This window comes from Sciurus carolinensis, chromosome 7 (genome assembly GCF_902686445.1).
Source record: "Sciurus carolinensis chromosome 7, mSciCar1.2, whole genome shotgun sequence".
NCBI classification, from domain to species: Eukaryota; Metazoa; Chordata; class Mammalia; order Rodentia; family Sciuridae; genus Sciurus; species Sciurus carolinensis.
The window spans coordinates 121,082,537-121,103,940 of NC_062219.1; the positions used below are offsets into that span (position 1 = coordinate 121,082,537).

The 21,404-nt window shown below is 43.8% G+C and overlaps 1 long non-coding RNA gene across 3 annotated transcripts; it reads left to right on the forward strand.

Moving 5' to 3' along the window:
* Positions 1-1,168: 1,168 nt before the first annotated feature.
* On the forward strand, positions 1,169-19,873 carry LOC124989092 (uncharacterized). Of its 3 annotated transcripts, none has more exons than XR_007109557.1 (5): positions 1,169-1,253; positions 11,091-11,145; positions 15,938-16,028; positions 17,487-17,551; positions 19,639-19,873. It is a non-coding gene; the product is annotated as an uncharacterized LOC124989092 (long non-coding RNA). The 3 variants fall into 3 exon arrangements; XR_007109559.1 differs by having other exon boundaries at positions 19,661-19,873; XR_007109558.1 differs by lacking the exon at positions 19,639-19,873 and adding an exon at positions 17,793-17,840.
* The last annotated feature ends 1,531 nt before the right edge of the window (positions 19,874-21,404 follow it).

The following is a 21,404-nucleotide window of genomic DNA, read 5'->3' on the forward strand; positions in this document are numbered from 1 at the left end:
GGCCTCCAGAATCCTGAAATTGGGTGTGGATTAGAAGACTTTGGTCCTGCCCCACCAACTCTCTATACACTTCTGCATGCACTTCCCTCTTATTTCTTTGGGTTCCAGGACATTCTCCTACCCACTTTGTAAGCCAGGGACTCTGACTTACAGAGCAGGTATAGAAGCTACCCAAGACTGAGGACCCCCAAGGCCACCCCAAGCCTGGCCTGAATTCCTCTTTCTCTCTCTCTCTCTCCCTCTGGGGCTGCTGCCCACGCTGGCTCAAAAGGCTCTTCTCCCCCACGCTTAGTTCTGCCTGGGACACAGTGTCCCAGCTCCCCTTTCTTGATGTCCCCATAGCCACACACACACACACACACACAAAGGACTTTTTTCATTCCAGGAGTCTGATGCTGCATGGGAGTCCCTATAGGGAGGCAGTCAGAGGTGATAAAAATAACAAGCACGGGGGCGTTGAAATGTTCCAAAATCTACCAAGTCTTTTCAGCCCTGGGCACCCTGGTCTGTGTTTCTGACACCATTCCAAAACTGTCACATGTGAGTTCAGGAGAACCCGTGACCTTCACTTTCACTCCCCTGGTACTGGCTTGCCAAGCCCCTTGCCTCTCCACGTGGGCTTCAAAGCGTCTGTACAGATGGCAGTGGTGGAAAGTAAAAAGCAGAGCCCAGGGCAGTAATGGCTGGAAGGGTGGTTGCTACAAGGCAAATTGCAACCAGGAAAAGCTCATACACAACATTTATGTTTCTGTGCCAAGCTTTATTCGGAGAATTTATTATCATTGCCCAAAGCAAAAGGTATGGTGATGGGTGCGCGCGCGTGTGTTCTCAAGGGCCCAAATTACGGATCGGGAAACAGGTGCCTTCCCAGAGTCACCCAGGAAGGTAAGGGCAGGCGGCTAACAAAGGCCATCTGAATAATGACTCCAGGCTTTACTTGGAGACAGGAAGGGAAGGAAAGGCCGATAGTCTCGCGGGCACGTCCGCCAAGGGAAATAGGGTTGCTAGGTAGCCTCTCCCTCTGCAGCCGCGGAGTCAATGCTTGATCTCACAGAGTAAGGCTGGAGATGTGCGGCTGCCCGAGGTCAAGATGGCCGCCGCTGCGTCGAGCACGCAAGCGTACCCTTTTGTGGGCGGAGTCGCCAAGGACGCGCCCCCTTCCGCTTCTCGCTTTGGCGTTTTTTTGAGGATAATAACGGCGTGGGGCACGGAGGGAAATGCTGCGGTTGACTTCCGGCTGGAAATAAAGCGAGGTAGGCAGTGGCAGGAACTGTGATCTTCTCTGCTTCTCTTAAGTAAGGACTTGGAACACTGTCCCGAAAGAAACGGAAAAAAAGATTTTAGCCTTTTGGCCTTTGCCTAATTGGGTTGGATTTTTTTTTCATATGGTGCTGGGGGTCAAACCCAGGTCACTGTTCACACTAGACCACAAGCACTTTACCACTGAGTTGCAGACCTAACCCCCACCCCACCCCTTTTCCCCCACCCCACTTTTGTCTTTGCCTAGCCTGGCCCCCTCTATACCCTCTATTCTGCCAAGATAAAGTTTCTAAAACCTAACTCCAGTGCATTCTTGAGTTGTCAAAACCAAGGGGGTTGAAGTTAGGATAGACAGAATAAGCCAAGGGCTAGGGGACAATAGGGAGCAGGCGTTAAGGCAAATGAATCAAGAGAACTTGTGGGTCGGGGTCACAGTGGGGCATGACCATGATCTGAGTGACTCAGGAGGCTGAGGCAGGAAAAACAAGTTTGAGACCAGCCGGGGTGACTTAATGAGACCTGTCTCTAAATTAAAAGTGAAAAAGTCTGGGAATGTAACTCAGTGTTAGAGCACCTTTGGGGTTCAATCCCCAGTGCAACAACAACAACAAAAAAAATCAAAAAAACTTATTTTACTCCTCAGAAGTTGTAGTTCTTCTGAAATTGTGGCTTATTTCCACCAATATGTCTGGATTCATCATAGTTTATTACCCTTGAGTTCACAGTCCAACCAGTGTTTAGCTGTCATCTGCTCAGTTCTGCAATATCCAACTTTCCTTGTTGACAGCAGCCTTGCATTCTCCCTACCCCAACCCAGAAGTTTTACCTTCTTGTGGTTTTGTTTGTTTGTTTTTTGTACCAGGGAGTAAACCTGGGGTGCTTAACCACTGAGCCACATCCCCAGCCCTTTTTAATATTTTATTTAGAAACAGGGTCTCGCTGAGTTGCTTAGAGTGTCACTAAATTGCTGAGGCTGGCTTTGAACTCAGGATCCTCCTGCCTCAAGCCACTGGGATTACAGACATGAGCTGCTGCACCAAGCATGTATTTGTTTTATCTGCTCCGAAGAAAGTTGATTTTAGGTCACTGAATATCCATTCAAATCCTTCAATTTGAAAAAATTATTTTCCTAAAACCACTCCTTATATTTGAACAAGTTTTTATGACCCAGCCACCTGGACAGCATAAAAATAAAACTAAAAAGAATTAATTAGTTAATTAAGATAAATGGAAACACCATATCCTGCTCTAGTTATACACACTTCAGACGCAGAGGCCCCTGATTCCAGACAGATTAAATTCAATTTGAGCAGAGCAGATACTCCTAATCTGGTGTGTGTGTGTGTGTGTGTGTGTCTGTCTGTCTGTCTGAAGTTGCCAAAGATTGCTGGAGTTGTTCAAAATCAGGGGTCAAAAAACCAGTGAAATCCAGCTTCTAGGGTGTGCTCACCAACTGCTGGGACATGTTAAAAATAAACATAAGGGGGAAAAATGAACACAAGGCTCTTGGGATATAAAAGTAAGATGTGGGCGCCAGGAGGATTCAGTCCACCAGGTAATAGAACAAAAAGTGATGAACTAGCCTACTGAGAGCACTGTGACTAGAAGCAGAGCCCCTGGAAATTTTGATGACTGATGTAGTAGAGGGGTGATTTCACATCACCAAGATCAGGTGATGGAGTATAACAGGCAAAACCCAGACTTGAGAAAAGTCATTTCGTAACTATTCTGGAATGAGTTATCCTAGAATATGAAGGACTGGCCCCAAAGGGTATGAGACCATGAAAGGTAAACAGATCCAGGATTGCATAGGGTGCAGTTTCTTGGAGGACTTATTGATAAAAGTGTGGCCCTGGGCAGCAGAAAGACTAGTTGGAACCCCACAGTTTGGATCAGAAAGAGGGGCATATTTGCATTAGAACAAAAGGTGACTTCATCTGGGTTGGAATGAACCCAGTGTATCTTAAGCAAATATTGAAGAGTCAGGCTCATCCGTGGAGCTAGGTTCTGATTATAAAGTCCCACATATGACTCTAATGTTTTTTTCTATTTATGGTTTGCTGGGAAATTATGCAGGAAGAACCTTCTAGGGTTACTCAGGGGCACTAATGGCAGCTATGACTCAAGATGGCTGCAGTCATGTCCAAATGAAGCCATACAATAGTTGACACAAATCTAAAACCACAGAATCTCCCTGCACCTGGAGTATGTGAGTTTGCAACAGATGTGGGCAGGAACCAAATGGATGCATGTGAGGGCGTGAATGTACGTGTGTGACATTTGGTGAGTAACAGGAGTGGGCATTGATGGTTAGAATCAACGTAGGAATCAATACAACTCAGCTGCATTATTCTCAGCCCTTTCTTTGCAATCTTGGAACTGTCCCTGGTTCCCAGTGCTTCAATCTTTTCCAATCAGCTTTGGCTAAGGACAAGCATGAAGACAACTCAAATCTGTGTGCCCCATGACATCACCAGGTGAACCTTTTCTGTAAAGTTCATGGCACAGACATATGTGATAACTGGCTACATGGAAGCTGGGTTCACGAACCTTCTCAAGTTTTGACCTAACCCTCTCAAACCTGACCTCTGATCCCATTGGCAACTTCTCCAGTTTATTTCTAGTGGATAGTTAGGCTTTATCAAAAATCAACAGTGGGCTAGGGATGTTGCTTAGTGGTAGAGCACTTGCCTAACGTGCACGAGGTCCTGGGTTCAATCCCCACCTTCACACACACACACACACACACATTCATATACAAACACAAGAGACTAGTGTGGTGGCACACACCTGTAATCCCAGCAACTCGGTAGGCTGAGGCAGGAGGATCTCAAGTTTGAAATCAGCCTTGGAAACTTAGGGTGACCCCATCTCAAAATAAAAAAGAGCTGGGGTTGCAGCTCAGTGGTTATGTGCCCCTCAGTTCAATCCCCAGTTCTGAAAATAAGAAAACAACAGCAACAAAAATGTAAAGAAGCGTTATGGGCAGTGTTAAAAGCCAAGTGCTACCCTAGTAAGGGGCTGTGAAAATCCCCCTGGTGAGATGTGTAGTGTAATGGGCAAGACTGTATTTGTTTATGTATGTATGTACTGGTACTGGGAATTGAAGACAGGTTCTCACTAAATTGCTTAGGGCTTTGCTCAATGACTGAAGCTGGCTTTGAACTCCAGATCCTCCTGTCTCAGCCTCCCGAGCCGCTGGGATTACAGGTGTGCACGATCGCACCTGGCAAGACTGACTTAACGTGACCTTGGATTTTCATTCTGGGTGGCCTGAACAATGTCGTTAATTCTCCTGGTGAAAGGGGTCACACCTAGGTTCTAAAACTCAGCTTACCACAGGACTGAGAACGGCTCTGAGTATCCCACACATAGAACCCGCCCCCCGCATCCCTGTGGGGCACTGTGATATGCGCAGGCCCACCATATCCAGGCTGGCATGGAAATCAGCTGAGGCCTAGACACATCTGGACGTAAATTCCTTCAAAAACAAAGTTCTTAAGTTGTCTTCCAGGAAAAGCCTCCAGGCTTTTACTAAGGATTCTAGGATTCAGGACTGGGATTGTAGCACAGTGGTAGAGTGTACAAGGTTCTGGGTTCAATTTCCAGCACTGCCAAAAAAAAAAAAAAAAAAAAAAAAAAAGGATTCTTAGGGCTTTGAAACTATAGTTTTTCAAAAATGGACATGAGCAGATGCCAGGTTGTTCAATTCAATGACATCACAAGCTCAAAATCCCTCTTGCAGAACACAACCGTCCCAAGAAACATGTACCTTTTTGTTATTCAACAAATAAGCAGTTTCTCCTTTCTCCCTTCCTATAAATTCCCCCACTACCAACCAGTCCAATCCAGTCTGGGAGGAGAGTTGAGTTTATACCTACTGGTCTCCTTGCCAGTAGACCACAATCCCTCTTTGAGCCGGGGTTGTGAGGCCCCGCACTCAATTCCCAGTGCTGTAAAAATTTAAAAGGAAAAAAAAAGCTTTCTCTTTTTGCAAAACAAAATCAAAACAAAAATCAGTGCCAGGTATTGACTCCTGTGTGCATCTGACAGTGAGCCTCGCTCAATGACAACAGCCTCAGACAATTCCTGTAGTGGACTGGCACCCTACTCCAGACTGTGTGGTGCCAAGCAGCCTGGTATTCCTTGGTTTACAAGGTCACTCTCTCAGGCTGGCCCTATGCAAAGGTAGAGGGATGGTAGAAAGGCCCTTTATGAGAACACACACTGTGAAGTGGACCCAGCTACTGCTGTGCTGGTGGCCTCCCACAGGAGGAGAGCAGGATCAGGGACCCATGTAGTTCCCCTTCCTCCTGACCTTGTGTGCGTGTGTGTGTCTGTGTCTGTGTGTGTGTGTGTTGAACCCAGCCGGGGGCACTGTACCACTAAGTTACACTCCCAGCCCTTTTTCCTTTTTATTTTGAGATGGGCCTCACCCAATTGTTGAAGTTGGTGTGAATTTGTGATCTTCCTGCCTCAGCCTCCCAAGTTGCTGGAATTATAGGCATGCGCTATAGCACCTGGCTGACCACTTGTTTTCTCTTTACCCAAGAAAGCCTATTGCCAGGTTGTGTGATGTTGCATAATTTGTCTCAAATCCAGAGCATGACAGGAAGAGAACTAGAGCAGTTTTATTTAAGTGAAAAGTGACTGGTAGAGGGTGAAGGAGGAGAGCTGGAGCACAGGGGGCCAGGGGGAGGAGGCCCTCTCCTGCTACATTGGACTCTTCTGCTAGCTGCTCAGAAGCCTTCCTGGCACCAAAGTTTCTTGTCACTCTGCCCCTTCTGCTTGCGGCCTCCCTAGGAAGATGTAGGCTTTTCACTCAGCTTCCCATCTCTGACCTCAATTCCAGTGCAAAGGCCTTGGAGTGTCTGCTTTTGTTTTCCCTTTTTTTTTTTTTTTTTGGTGAATTGGGGATTTTGCTTTGTTGCCCCAGCTGATATTAGACTTGTAATCTCAAATGATCCTTCTGAGTACCTGGAACCACAGGTATGTTAAGCATGTGCCACCACACATGGCTTTTAAGTTAAATGTATGCCTGCCTTATGCCAGGTGTGGTGAAACACACTTGTAACCCCAGCTACTCAGGAGGCTGAGGCAGGAGGATCACTTGAGACTGTGAGTTCAATCCCAGTCTGGGCTGGGGATGTAGGTCAATGGTAGAGCTCTTGCCTAACATCCACCAGGCCCTGGTTAAACCCTGGGTTCAATCCCCAGTACTACAAAATAAGGTATAACTAACTGGGTGCAGAGACACACATCTGTACTTCCAGCTACTCAAGAAGCTGAGACAGGAGGATGACAAGTTCAAGGCCAGCCTCTGCAATTTAGTGAGACCCATCTCAAAACAAAAAATAAAAAGGATGTAGCTCAGTGGTAAAGTACCCCTGGGTTCAATCCTCAGCACCAAAAAAAAAAAAAAAAAAAGTTGTTTTGCAGGTCCTCAAACATGCTAAGCACATGCTCTACTACTAAACTATACCCCAGTCCAGAGGTATATTCTCAATGTTCCAGATTTTGGTAATGGTCCTTCCTCTGGGTCCACCCAGACCAGTGGAGGAGGGATGACCCAGGCTAGAAGTGCTGCATCAAGAAAATACAGGGGGCTGAGTACAGGATGTGTTAGAACTTAAACCCTTTTTAACTACCAATCTATGAAAACACCAATAAGGTTTAAGTATGTTACCACATGGAACTTAAGGAGTTAGCATTTTAACTTTGTAAATTAATCAGATGTCTCTAACAAACACATTTGAGTGATCCCATTCGTGTCAAATCTACTGATTTTACTGTAAAAACCAAGATATCAAACAAGTGTATTGTATAGTACCTGCCGTCTCTTTCCTGTGGAAGAAATGTCTTAGAAACAATTGATATTAGACATTTTATAGATAACAGTTAAGAAAAACAAAACAAGAGTCCTAGAAGAAAAAATGATAATGGCCATTAGCATAAAAGCTTGAGGAAGAGAGAGGGAGGGAGAAGAGAGAGAGAAGGAGAAAAAGTTTGGGTTTGCAGGAAGAGCAAAGATAACATAGGGAAATCTCCATTTCCCTGAGCGCTCTCAGAAATTAAAAAGATTCCTAAAAATGTTGGGATCTAAAGTGCCATTTGGTTTGAGGTCTGGGGTGAGGCGGAGGGACTCTTAACTAAGGGCAACCCAGGGGGTCTGGGTGGGGACTGAGAGCGAGCTGCCCATTGTGAGAGAGGAATTGGTGAATGTAGAGGCGAGGCGTCCCTCGGCCCCCAGGGAATCACAGGAGCAAAGGACAAGTTATCCAGAGAGTCATCGCTACCACTAGATAAGCGTTGAGGCTAAGCCTGTAGGGGTCCCTGGGTGCCCGGGCACTGGGGCTTTCGTAGAGACAAAAATGTCCTAGAGAGAACCCAGGACCAGAGTAGGTCTCGCAAGAGGCCGTCCTCTCAGGAAAGAACCCAGTCTGGAGTTTGCCCGCCTCTCAGGGAAGAGTCCCCTGCAGACATAGGGATTGAGCCGTAGTTGCAAGAACGGTGTCTGGGGGTTCCCCCCACCTGCGGAGAGCATTTGGGGTGCCAGACACTCAAGGGTCACTTCCCAGGTAACCAAAAGCCAGGGAGAAGCAACTTACCAAATGAGACCCATGTATGGATATGGAGGAGAGTGTCCAGGCAGATGGAAGGTGAGACCAGCATCTGCGGGGGTGGCATCTGGGGCACCAGATGGGATTCGCCTAAGTGGCGGTAGAAGAGCCCATCCGAGCCACGGCACCAATGAAAGCACCCAGAAACCATGGACGTGGGAACTCACACAAGAGTTTTTATTAAGCGGACAGGCAGAGTATCTGCACTCAGGGTGAGAGAGAGAGAGAGAGAGAGAGAGAGAGAGAAAGAACAAGCAAGAGAGGGAGCAAGAGTGAGGAGGAGAGAGAGTGAAAGTGAGGAAAGAGAGAGAATGGCGGGGGAGCTATTCTTAAGTAGTGGAATTTCAGGAGACATCTATTGTTTCCTGAGTCTATATGAACATTAGTTCAAAGAAAGACTGGCAGAACTTTTAATTTTCCTTTTGTGTGGCAAAGTGGCAAAATGCTTTCATGTTTCAGGCTATTAAACTTTAAACAAATCATGCTCTAAGGGTCCTGTTATAGAACATTAAGTGATATAAATACTCTTCTTATTAACACAAAGAGGGGCGAGAGTGAAGAGAAGAGAAGGTTTGAACACGGAATCTCTACCAGCTTGCTGCTGCGGTGACAGAAGTTAGATTGGGCAGAGCCCATGGCTAAGAGTTCTCAGGAGCCGGGAGAAGGGAAACAGGAGAGGAAGGGGTGTCCCCACAACTTCTCTGATTTCCCACATAGGAGCAGACCTTCAGTGAGGGTCATCACCATCCCTGACAGGTCTGCGTCCAAAGCCAAGGGAGACCCTGACCCAGTACTGAGGTTTTCGTAGAGAGAGAGCGAGGGAGAGAGAGTGTGAGTTCAGAGCCACCATAGAAGAGCTCTGAGGACTCTACACCAGGAGAGGGAAGACTGTCCAGCTTTGAATTCTGTGGTGGGTGAGGAGGTCGGCAACGGCAAGAGGCAGAGACACCCTATGGTGGATATTGGCTAGGGAGGAGCGGGCATGGTCAAGGCAACTCGGATCCCTGTGAGGGGAGAGCCAGCAGGCAATGACTGTGGATTCCATCCCAGGTTTCTACCCAGCAACATTTTCTTCTCCCTTCTACTAAATATATTTTTGTACCTAGAACCTTTTATTTTTCTTTCCTGTATGTTGACCCTCTTTTGTTCACATTCCGAAACAACTCTTATGAAATTTCTGAATTTAGATAAATTACTCCATTTTAATACAGTACTAAACACAATTGAAATTTTTGAATCCCTTTGTATATAGAAGGGTGCACACTTGTAATCCCAGAGGCTCAGGAAGCTGAGGCAGGAGGATCACAAGTTCAGTCAGTCTCAGCAACTTAGTGAGGCCCTAAGCAACTTAGCAAGACCCTGTCTCAAATAAAAAATAAAAAGGGCTGGGGATGTGACACAGTAGTTAAGTAGTTAAGTGTCCCTGGTACCAAAAAATAAAAATAAAAATAAAATAAAAAATGGTTCAGGAGACCTGTGGGGCCTAGAATAGATGTGTCAAATCTGGTCTGGGGTGACCCAGGGAGGCTTTTCAGAGGAGGAAACAATAAGCCATTCCCTTTAACAAACTCACGTGTCACGTTCACACAGGTACTCCTGACCTTCTCTCTGACTTTCCAGACATTTTTTTTACTCCCTGCAGTCAGATGACCCAGACACTTTCTGGAGTCTCTATAGCAACTTTCACCTCTCCCAGTCCCCCAGCCCATTCCACAATTTTTTTTTTTTTTTTTTTTTTTTTTTTGTGGTGCTGAAGATTGAACCCAGGGCCTTGTGCTTGTGAGGCAAGCACTCTACCAACTGAGCTATCTCCCCAGCCCCCACATTTTTTTTTTTTTTTCCTTACTTCCAGTACTGGGGTTTGAACCTAGGACATCATCCATGATGGGTAAGCACTCTACAACTGAGCTACATGCCCAGCCCTTTTTCTTTTATTTTGAGGCAGGATCTAGCTAAATTTTCCAGGCTATCCTCAAACTTGCCATCCTCCTGCCTTAGCTTCCAAAGTTCCTGGGATTACAGATGCACTCCACCACACCTGGTTTACACTCCCTATTTAACAATATCACCTGGGATGTCTCCTCCTACCATTCTTTATATCAATGTCCAACCTTTAACACCCCCTGCTAATTCCTTTTCTCCCAGGAATCCCTCAGTGACCAACTCTGGGTAAGTTTCTCCAGGTGGAATCTATTCTTTGGATAGTTAGTGGCCTTGTTCAAGTAGGAAGAGTATTGCATTTTACATTTTGGAACCCTATGTATAAGTTGTTTTTTTTGTTTTGTTTTGTTTTTTTGTCTTGGGGATTGAACCCAGGGGTGCTTTACCACTGAGCTACATCCTTCTATACCCCCAGCCCTTTTTATTTTTTATTTTGAGACAGGGTCTCGCCAAGTTGCTTAGGGCCTTGCTAAATTGCTGAGACTGGCCTCGAACTTGTGATCCTCCTCTTTTTTTTTTTTTTTTTTTTTTTGGTGGTGGTGCTGGGGAACGGAACCCCGGCCCTTACGCATGCTAGGCAAATGAGCTACATCCTCAGCTTGTGATCCTCCTGAATCTGCCTCCCAAGTCATTGGGATTTCAGGTGTGCACCACCACACAGGGCTGTAATTCGCTTTTTTTTTTTTTTTTTTTTTTAATAGTTTGTTTGGCCTTTCACAATTCTTTTTTTTTTTTTTTTTCTCATGCTGGGAATTGAACCCAGGGCCTTGTACACACTAGGCAAGCACTTTACCACTAACCTACATCCCCAACCCTTCAATTTTTAAAAGAATATTGTTAAATAAAAATAACAAGGGGCCATTGTTTTGAGGTAGGTTCCTACATTAAAATATCAAAAATCAAAATGGAGTCAATCATGCTGAAGTTCTGAGTTCCCAAACCAAATCTGTTATCTGACCTTGGCAGAAATCAGGATAGAAAGATAGCAGCCAGGTTTCCTAAACAAACTAGTCTCAAATGGCATGACAATGAAGTTCCCTGTACCTTAATCCTTACATTTCTTAGTCTTCTAATTCTTACAAAAAGTAGCAGATGTTAACCAATTAGTTATTTTCTATTGCTTACTTTCCCTGTCCCCACCTTACAAGGAAAGTAACTTTGAAATGACCAATCTCTTTTCGTTCTTTGTTTCTGCTTTTTTTTTTTTTTTTTTTTTCAGTCATTTTCTATCAATAAAACCAATTTCTTCTTTTTTCTTTTCTTTTGCAGTACTAGGAATTGAACCCAGGGACATTTCGCCCCTGAGCTACATCAACCTCTTCTGGTCTGTATATCTGAACACATATTCCGTGTGTGTGTGTGTGTGTGTGTGTGTGTGTGTGTCTGTGTGTGTGTGTCTGTGTGTGTGTGTATTATTATTTTGGTACTACTAGGAATTGAACCCAGGAACATGTAACCACTGAGCCACATCACTTTTTTTTATTTTGAGATAGGGTCTTGCTAAGTTGTTTAGGGCCTTGCTAAATTGCTGAGGCTAGCCTTGATCTTGCAGTCCTCCTTGCCTCAGCCTCCAGAATTCATGGGATTACAGGCAAGCACCACTGGGTCCAGCTTAATGTGTCTATTTCCTAATTTGTCTATAATACTGAAGAGAATTTGGCATGTGGAAGAATCTCACAGATGACTCTTGTGATTTCAAATTGAATTTAGTGATTTATTTTAGACTTGTGACTTGCAGCTGAAGGGTAGAAGATATTTTGATTATGTTTGTAAACAATATTAGAATCTTTAAGATGACTTGATTTGCCACATTTGAAAGTTTTAATTATTAGGTTTATGAGAATTATTTACATGCTTCACACTTTTTTTTTTTTTTCTCGTTTGACTTGTAAATCTGTCCTTTGAGGAATTTGAAGTGCTTGGGAAAAAAATCAAGTATGTTAAATTTGTAAGTGTAGTTTAAATATTTAAGAGAATTTAATTAACTAGGTTTGTAAATAGTATGAAAAATGTTCAACCAAATTTAATATGTCAAGCCCATGGGCTAATTGAACATTAATCAGGGAACAAGTTATTGCTCTTATTTTTATACAAAATTTATAAGATTTCTAAATAAATCAGGGTATACAAATTAATCTTAAGAATCTGGGAAAATCTGCTTTCAAATTTACAAATATAAGAAAATGAATATTATTTTCAACATAAGCAATTGTGAATAGTCCTTTTTGCTCTCAAATATCTTTTCCTAGACATGACTATTCTGTTGTCAAGTGTTTTCCTTCCTGAGAACTCTTTGACCTGGCTTTGCCTTTTATGATGTTAAATAAGATTTCAGGAAACAGTGGTTTGGGACTGGGCTCCTGCACAGGGCCCAACAAACTAGGTTGAAAATGAAAATGGAGTCATTCATGCTAAAATTTCTTGTCATCAAACCCAAACTAAGTTTTTTGTTTGTTTGTTTTGCTAACGGGGACTGAACCCAATGTTTAGGGCCTCGCTAAATTGCTGAGGCTGACTTTGAACTTGTGATCCTACAGCCTCAGAGGCTGCTCCCGGGCCGCCGGGAGTACAGGCGTGCGCCACCATTCCTGGCACTCTAAATTCTTATTTGACCTTCCAGAAAATCAGGAGGGATAACAGCCAAAATTCCCAAACTGGCTAGTTTCAATTGGTATGATGATGAAGTTTCCTCTTCCTTAATCCTTATACACAAAAAAAGCTAACCTGAAGTAATCTGATGTTAACCAATCTGCTGTTTTTCTGTTGATCTCTTTCTCTGTTCCCGCCTTCAAAGGAAAGTAACTTTGAAATGACCAATCTGCTTTGTGTTCTTTGTTTCTGCTTTCTTATTTTTTTTATTTTCAGCCTCCTCTGTCTATAAAACCAACCCCAGCTGGGCTCATTAGAACACTTCTGTCCTATGAGATGAGGTTTTTGCCCGATTCTAAAACGCACAATAAGACCCACTAACAACTTTAAATTTGTCATTTTGTCCTTTGACCTTGGAATAAGATTCACTAAAATGTAGAAGTAATGATTTCCATTCTACTGGGAGAATTGCTTTTCTTTTGACGCCTGACAGAGAAGACTGGGAAACGCCTGGGGGAAAGGCGTTTTGACAGTTCACATACTGTCTGAGCACTGAGGAGGTCGCGCCTCCTCAGCAGCAGAGCACCAGCTCATTTTAGCCCGGGACTGAGGCCCGGGGCCGGGCACCCCGGGTTCCAGGCGCCTGGACAGCGGTACCCAGCTCAGGGAGACGCAGGTCCTCCGTGCGCCTAGAGGGGACGCGGCTGGCGGCCGGGGCGGGGCCTGGGGCTCCGGGGCGGAGTTGGCAGCCACCGCGGAGTTTCTCAGATCCAGCGCGGTTGGTGGGAAACTGCGTTGGAGCGTGGACTTCCGACTCTTCACCCACTACCCGTCCCTTCCTGCTCTCCTAGCTGTGTTGCCGTCGCCTGGCTCCGTCGGTCCCTGAGAGCCTCGGTGCCGTCCGATGCCTCCGGTCCTCCCGCGCCACACCTCTGAGTCTCCAGGCCCGTGTGTCTTTGGAAGAGCAGGGGGGCGTGACAGCACCCATATCGGACTAGCCTCCTAACCCAGGAACCCGTTGTCTTGGAGTCCGCTCCTTTGGCTTCGGATACGAAGGGTGGCAGCTTCGGGACGGGTCCCGGCAGGGACCGACGCTGGAGAATTGTGGCAATGCCATCGCACCGCGGGAGGACCTTTGCGGTGACCCCGAGCAGCTCGGACTGGAAGGCTCACCTGTTTCTTACTAACTGGGGCGTGGGAGGGAGTTCCTCCGGTACCCCATTCGTGTGTGGTGGGGAGTGCCAAAATAGACCCTGAACTGTCTATCATAGTAAGCAGTCTCTTCCTTCTCCTTGTCAGTATTTGTTATTTAAAACTATTATTATGTTAGACAAAAGGCTTGGAATTTGCCCATGTCCCCTATTGATGCAGCAGGTCCTTTTGGCAGAGCATTGCCGAGTAGAGCTGTAGTTCCAGATGCCCCGTATTGACAGGGAAAGAATACTCCCAGATTCGTTTCTTATTCTTATCAAAATACCCAGTCCTAAGGGTTTGTACAGCTGGAGTTCTCTGGAACTAGTCCCACAGAAGGATCCTAGGAGTGGAGCTGAGCTATAGTTATTGGGTGGCCGGCCCATGACCCACACACAGGAGGACTTTCCTGCAAGGACCATATTGCTTTCCAGGTCTCAGACTATACACCAGCCCCAGAGAAAATATATTTGTCTGACTTCTTCAAATATATGAAATGGGATTTTTTTGCCCTTTTTGTCATGATAATCTCGCGTTAGAATGACTTAGATTTAAATTGGGGGGACATTAGGGTGGAAGACTTCCACCTGGTGTTTGCAACTCCTTTTACTCCTATAGTTAAAAAAGAAGTCCCTTTCTCTCTAAGTAAGTCTGAGAGCATGCCTGTAATCCTGGAAAGCTGCTCCACTTAATGCTTTGAGTGCAAACCTTGCTGCTTCACTGCAAGTGACATTTATTTTTTGGTACTGAGGATTTAACCCAGGGAAGCTTTACCATTGAACTACAGGCCAATATTTATATTTTTTACATTGAGACAGTATCTTACTAAGTTGCTCAGGGTCTCTAAATTGCTGAGACTGATCTCAAAATTTGCTATCCTCCTGCCTCAGCCTCCCGAGCCACTGAACTTACAGGCATGCGCCACCATGCCCAGCCAAATGACTTATTTAATTAATTAATTTAGGTACCAGGGATGGAATCCCCAGGTGCTTATTACTGAGCCACATCCCAACCCTTCCTTTTGTTAGCTTTTTTTTTTTTTTTTTTAATATTTTTTAGTTGTAGATGGACACAATACCTTTATTTTATTTATATGGTGCTGGGGATCAAAACCAGTGCCTCACACATGAGAAGCAAACACTACCACTGAGCTGCACCCCAATCCTCCTTTTGTGTTTCATTTAGAGACAGGATCTTGATAAATTGCTTAGGGCTTTGCTAAGTTGTTGAGGCTGGCTTTGAACTTGCCGTCCTCCTGCCTCAGCCTCCTGAGCTGCTGGCTTTACAGGCATGCACTCCTGCACCCAGCAAAGTGACTTATCTTAAAACTCACTTTTTTTTCTTCCTCCTCCCTTGCAACCACGGAAAGGACTGACATTTTCACCACTTGCCTGGAAGAGTGTCACTGCTCACCAAAACAAACAAACAAAAAAGTCCTCTAAACCTGGGAACTGGAGCAATGATTCTCTGAAGGACACTCAGTGGACACTAATTAATTATATCTACTGATAATATTTGGATTCTAGCCCTTGTATTCCTCTTTTTAAAACCCAGCCTTCCCAGGGCAGGGAGACTCAACACCTCTGGGACAGAAGTTCCATGTTTCTTCTTTGCTGGCAAATCAATAAAGGTAGTTTTCCTTTTTCTCAAAACCTTTTCCTTTTTATCAGTTTGGCAACAGAGACAAAGACCAAGCTCCCAGTGACTGGAAGTTGAGTGGGAGGATCTCACGTTCAAAGCCAACTTCCATTATTTTAGACCCTCAGCAACTTAGCAAGAGCCTGTCTCAAAATAAAATATTAAAAAGAGCTAGGAATGTAGCTCAGTGGTAAAGTGTCCCTGGGATCAATCCCCAGTACAAAAATAAAAGGCCCACAACCCAAGTGCCTAAGTGTTGGAGAAAATTATGGAAGAATGGTGTAGGTTTCGATTCAGCACTTGATATGGAGGTGTGGTAGAAAGGAGATTCCCAGGATAACATCTAAAAAGGAAACCAGGAAATATAGACCAGGCTTTAAGACCATTGTTAGTATTTCTGTAGTGACTAGCAGAAAACCTTGACCTGAGAAGCCATTTCAGGTTAACTCCGACAGGGAGAAAATGGCGTACTGGGGAGTGTGTAGCTAGTCTTGGAGAGAGTGTGTCCTAAAATCATCAACTGGGGGAGCTCTGGTCACAGAGGGAAACAAATTAGGTATCTAGAGTCAGTGGGAAGGAGCCTAGGGGTAAGGAATTAAGAAGGGCTACTTTTTGTGGAGCCATATTAGAGGATTAATAAGCAGACAGTTGGCTGAATACCTAATTCATTAACATTTTCACCCTTTGCCCACAAATAGGATTTTTATCTTATGAATGTGGCGGTCAGCTGGTTCTTGTGTATCCATACTGGGCAAAGCTGCAACCACGTGTACTGAGAGACCCAGACTGGTGAGTGTAGAAAGGATCGGGGCCCCTGTCTGCTCTCCTTTCACTTGGAAATTAAAGTGAATAATTCTAACCAAATGCGGTGGCGCATCCCTGCAATCCCAGCAGCTCCAGAAGCTGTTTCCTCAACTTAGTAAAACACTGTCTCAAAAAATTTGAAAGGGCTGGAACTGCAACTCAGTGGGAAAGCCCCTTGGGTTCCACCCTCAGTTCTGGTAGGGGAGTGAATAATTCTAAAAGTTTTTGAGTTATATGTTTTTTCCTCTTTATTGATTTTTATCTTAGGTCTTGCTTTGATGTAGGATTGCTGTGAAGGTCTTTTTTCTTTCTCTCTTTTGCAGTGCTGGGGATTTAACCCAGGGCCTCATGTATGCCAAGCAAGGGTTCTACCATTAAGCTACAGAGCTACATCCTCAGTCTGACCCCCACTTTTTTTTGGTACTGAGTATTAAGTCCACAGGTCACTTTACCACTGAACTATATCTGCAATCTTTTATTTTGAGACAGGATCTTGCTAAGTTGCTGGGGATCTTGCTACATTGCTAAGGCTTGCTTTGAACTTGTGATCCTCCTGCCTCAGCTTCCTGAGTCTCTGGGATTACATACATGCACCACCATGCTTGGCAGTAATAATTGTTTTTTATAATTTGCTTTTCATTTTCTAACAATAGAAGTAATTGTAATTATTGTTCATTATAGAATATTTGAGAAATATAGAAAAGACATAATTTACAAAATTACAAAAGGAAACAAACCATCTCTGATCCCATCCTGAGCTATAACCCCATGTTTAGTAAGAGTTCTGTCAGTATTTTTTTTCCCTGAGTATATATTTAAACTTAGCTGGGATCATTTGATACATCTGTTTTGCAACCTGATTTTTAAAATGTCTTCTTGTGAGGGCTGGGGTGTAGCTCAGTGGTAGAGCATTTGCCTAGCATTTGCAAGGCCCTGGATTCCATTCCTGGTCCTGGAAAAAAAAAAAAGAAGAAGAAGAAAGAAAGAAGGAAAAGCCTATTGTGAACATTTCCCTATGGCATTTTCTACTCTCATTTACATAGTTTTTTAATGGCTGTATAGTCTTACATTATACATGAGCACTATAATGAATTTTGTTCTTAACCGATTCCCTATTGTTGGACATTTATGTAACTTCCAAGCTGTTCTGATTAACCAGCATGCCAATTTACGATCTTATATCTGACAAGCAAATAAGACTATTCTGCAAATTCGTCACACGTCTTTTCTCTATGAGAGAGTATGTAGGAAATCAAACTGTATAGAATTCAAAAAAGGGGTATTGATTGAGCTCAGCCACTGGAGTCAGCAAGCTATGTGACAGTGTTCCAGTAGGATTGTCTACATTGCAGCTTTCCAGATCTCCTCAGTCATATATCTAGAGATCCCTTGAGGTGAATGGTTCTGCAGGTGATTAATCTTCTCTCCCCTCCCACTCTCAAGTTGCTGAGGGCCCTTTACTGTCATCCCTTGGACTGGCATCTGAACACCTCCCACAGTTGACCTTTGTGAGTATATACTACCTTGTAGGCTCCCCCTCACCCATGACTTACATCTCTTTTCCTTGTGTGCAGAGAACCCCGATCTTTATAGCATCTCAGTATTCATTCGACAAACCCTGTAGTGGCTTTATGCACTCTTGGATGAATACATAGCTAAGTGGGAACCTGTTAAGTACTCCTTTTGGGGGAATACATTTGCAAATGATTTAACATGTGTTATTTTCTCTTGCTTTCATTTTGTTTTGAGATGGAGTCTCACTATGTTGCCCAGGCTGGTCTCCTACTTCTAGGATCAAATGATCCTCCTGTCTCAGCTTCCCAAGTAGCTGGGACTATAGGTACATGTCACTGTGTGCCATTCTTATGTGTTATTAAAAAAAAAAAAAAAAAAAAAAAGGTACAGTCTTTTGTTTTTTCTCTATGTACTCATTTGTTTAACTTTTTTTCCTTGCACACCTGTATGTGCTAGTTACTGTTCTAGATGCTTGGGATCATCAGTGAATAAAAAACCAAAATCCTTTCTCTTGTGAGTTTATGTTCTAGTGGCATGGGTACTGTTGAATTTTACTGTATAGCATCAGTATACTGCTATCTGCTTATCTACTCTCTTGTTACAGATTTAGTGTGAGTTCTTCCAGTTTTGTTTTGGGTTTTTTTCTTTGTTTTTTTGTGCTACTGGGGATCAATGCAAGGATGCTCCACCAAATGAGCTACATCCCTAGCCCTCTTGTCTTTTTCTTCTCTTCTTTTGGTTTGGGAATTGAACCCAGGGTTATTATACTGCTGAACTATATCCTAAGCCCATTTTTTAAATTTTATTTTGAGACAGAGTCTTATTAAATTGCCCAGACTGGCCCTAGACTTGTGTTCTTTCTGCCTCAGTCTCTTGAGTTGCTGGGATTATAGGCATGCACCCTTGCTCCAGAAAATTCTGCCAGTTTGGATGTTGTAATAGGTATTAATTTAAAAAACTGGTGTGTTGGGCTGGGGATATAGCTCAGTTGGTAGAGTGCTTGCCTTGCAAGCACAAGGCCCTGGGTTCAATCCCTAGCACCGCAAAAAAAAAAAAAAAAAATGGGTGTGTTGGTCAGCTTTCCATTACTGTATCAAAATACCCAAGACAATCAATTTATAAAGTAAAAAGTTTTATTTTGGCTTAAAGTTTCAGAGGTTTCAGCCCATACTTGTTGGTCCTGTGTTAAGATAGTACATCACAGTGGGGAGCGTGTAGATGAGCAAAATTGGTCATCTCATGGTGGAGAAGCAAAAAAGAAAGAAAGGGGTTGGAGGTACAGCTCAGTGGTAGAGTACTCGCCTGCCATGTCTGAGACCCTGGGTTTAATTCCTAGGACTGCCATAAAGAGAGAGGGAGGGTGAGAGAGAGAGAGAGAAAAGTGACCAGGGTCCCACTTCAAAGACATAGCCCCAAGGACTGGAACACCTCCCAAACTGAGGACTAATCATGGGCCTCTGAGAGATACTTAAGATCCAAGTTATAGCCAGACACAGTGGCACACGCCTATAATCCCAGTGACTTGGAAGGTTGAAGCAGGTGGGTGGCAAGTTCAAGGCCAGCCTCAGCAATTTATCAAGGCCCTAAGCAACTTAGTGACATCTTCTCTCAGAATAAAAAGGGCTGGTGGGTTCAATCCCTAGTACCAAAAAAAAAAAAAGATCCAAATTATGATAACTGGATTCAAAATATAGTTTAAGCTGGGTGGGGCGGCACACTCTTGTAATTCCAGCAGCTTGGATAGCTGATGCTGGAGGATCACAAGTTCAAGGCCAAACTGGGCATCTTTTTTTTTTTTTTTTTTTTTCTTGTTGTTGTAGATGGACATGATACCTTCATTTTATTTATTTTTATGTGGTGCTGAGGATCGAACCCAGTGCTTCACACATGCTAGGCAAGCGCTCTACCACTGAGCCACAGCCCCCCACAATGGGCATCTTAGTGAGACCCTGTCTCATAATAAAATAAAAGGGCTGGGGACATAGCTCAGTGATAAGGTGCCTTGAGTTCAGTTCCCAGTACTAGGTGGTGGTGGTGGGGAAGAGATTAAATAATGGTATTTTGTTTTGTTTAACTTAAGTTTTTTTCTGACAACGTGTGAGATGTGAGAGTGGAAGCACGCCGGAAAAGGAGCGCGCGGTGTGTGCACAGGCTGCTGCAGTGCTTCATAAACGTGAGAGGGACCTGGTGTGTGTGGTTTCCTCGTGAAGATGGGCTCCTGGAACACTCAGACTTGGTTGAATTTTGCTGTGCTTGTTTAAAATGTTTGCAGAGTTGCCTTTGAAACTAATAAACATATGTCATTTCTACTGGAATTGCATAGATGTTATAGGTTATTTTGAGGAAACTGACAGTAAGTGGTCCATCCAAAAGCATGATATGCCTCCTTCTTGAGAGCTTGTTTGGAGGTTCTAGCAGGGGAGCGCAGCTCCTCATATACCCTTGACTGAAGAATGATCCTCCTCTATCTGGGAAGATCTATTGGGGAAGGTCGTCCTCTTCAACCTAGCGCGCATCTTCAGGAGGGACGCACATTGGAGCCATGAGGGAGGAGCCCAGCCAGATCAGCCAAATCAACCCTGGCAATCAATGGAGTGACAGATGTCACAGACAGATTGCCCTCACATTCATGCCTCCTTCTTTTATTTAAGTTATTTTGTTCTTGTTTTTGTGTGTGTGTGTGTGTGATGCTAGGGATGGAAGCCAGGGCCTCACACTTGTTAGGTAAGTGTACTACCACTGAACTTTATCTCCAATTCTTTTTATTTTTTATTTTGAGACAGAGTCTTGCTAAGTTGCTTAGAGCTTCACTGAGTTGCTGAGGCTGGCCTCGAACTTGCAATCCTCTTGCCTCAGCCTCCCGAGTGACTGTTATCACAGGCATGCACCACCATGCCTGGCTACATATATTGTTTTATTTTTTATTTTTTATTTTTTTACTGATGTAGAGAGAAATGGTATTGGTTGATATTTTATCTAACTTCTTTGCTGAACTCTCTTTTTAGCAATAACAGAGTTTTTCTTTAATAGTTTTTTGATTGATTCTAGTTGATTTTCCATGTAAATTAGATCATCTGCAAATAGTGGACTTTTCTTCCAAAACTTTATGCCTTTTATTTGTTTTTCTTCTTTACACTACTGACCAGGATCTCTAGTACTATGTTAAGTAGTAACAGTAGTAGAGGCTACCTTTTGTTCCTGATTATTTTTCTTTTCTTGAAGCACTAAGGATTGAACCCAGGTCCTCAACATACTAGGCAAATACATCCGCAGCACGTCCTGATCCTTTTTTTTTTTTTTTTTTTAAGTTGTCAGTGAACCTTTATTTTATTTATTTATTTATATGTGGTACTGAGGATCGAACCCAGGGCCTCATACATTTCAGGCAAGCACTCTTACCACTGAGCCACAACCCCAGCCCCTCTTCTTGATCTTTTTTGATTTTGCTCTGTGTGTGTGTGTGTGTGTGTGTGTGTGTGCGCGCGCGCGTGCATGTGCGTGTGTCAGGATGGAACCTGGAGCCTCGTGAATGCTCAGATGAGCTCTACCTCTGAGCTGTACCATAACCCTTTTCCTGACCTTAAAGAGGATATGTCTAGAGTTTTTCCATGAAGTATATTTTCTAAAGTTTTTTGATAGGTAATCCTTACCAAGTAAAGGAAATTTCCTTCTGTTCTTAGTTGGCTAATTTTTTATGTGACAAATCTTTGGGAACATTTCTAAAAATATAGCAGAACATTGTTTATTCAGTATGTCTGGGATCTGACCTATTGCAGATTATTTCCAGGGCTTAGCTATCTGAACTCCAAAAAGAACGCAGTGATTAAAAAATTTACATATTTTGGG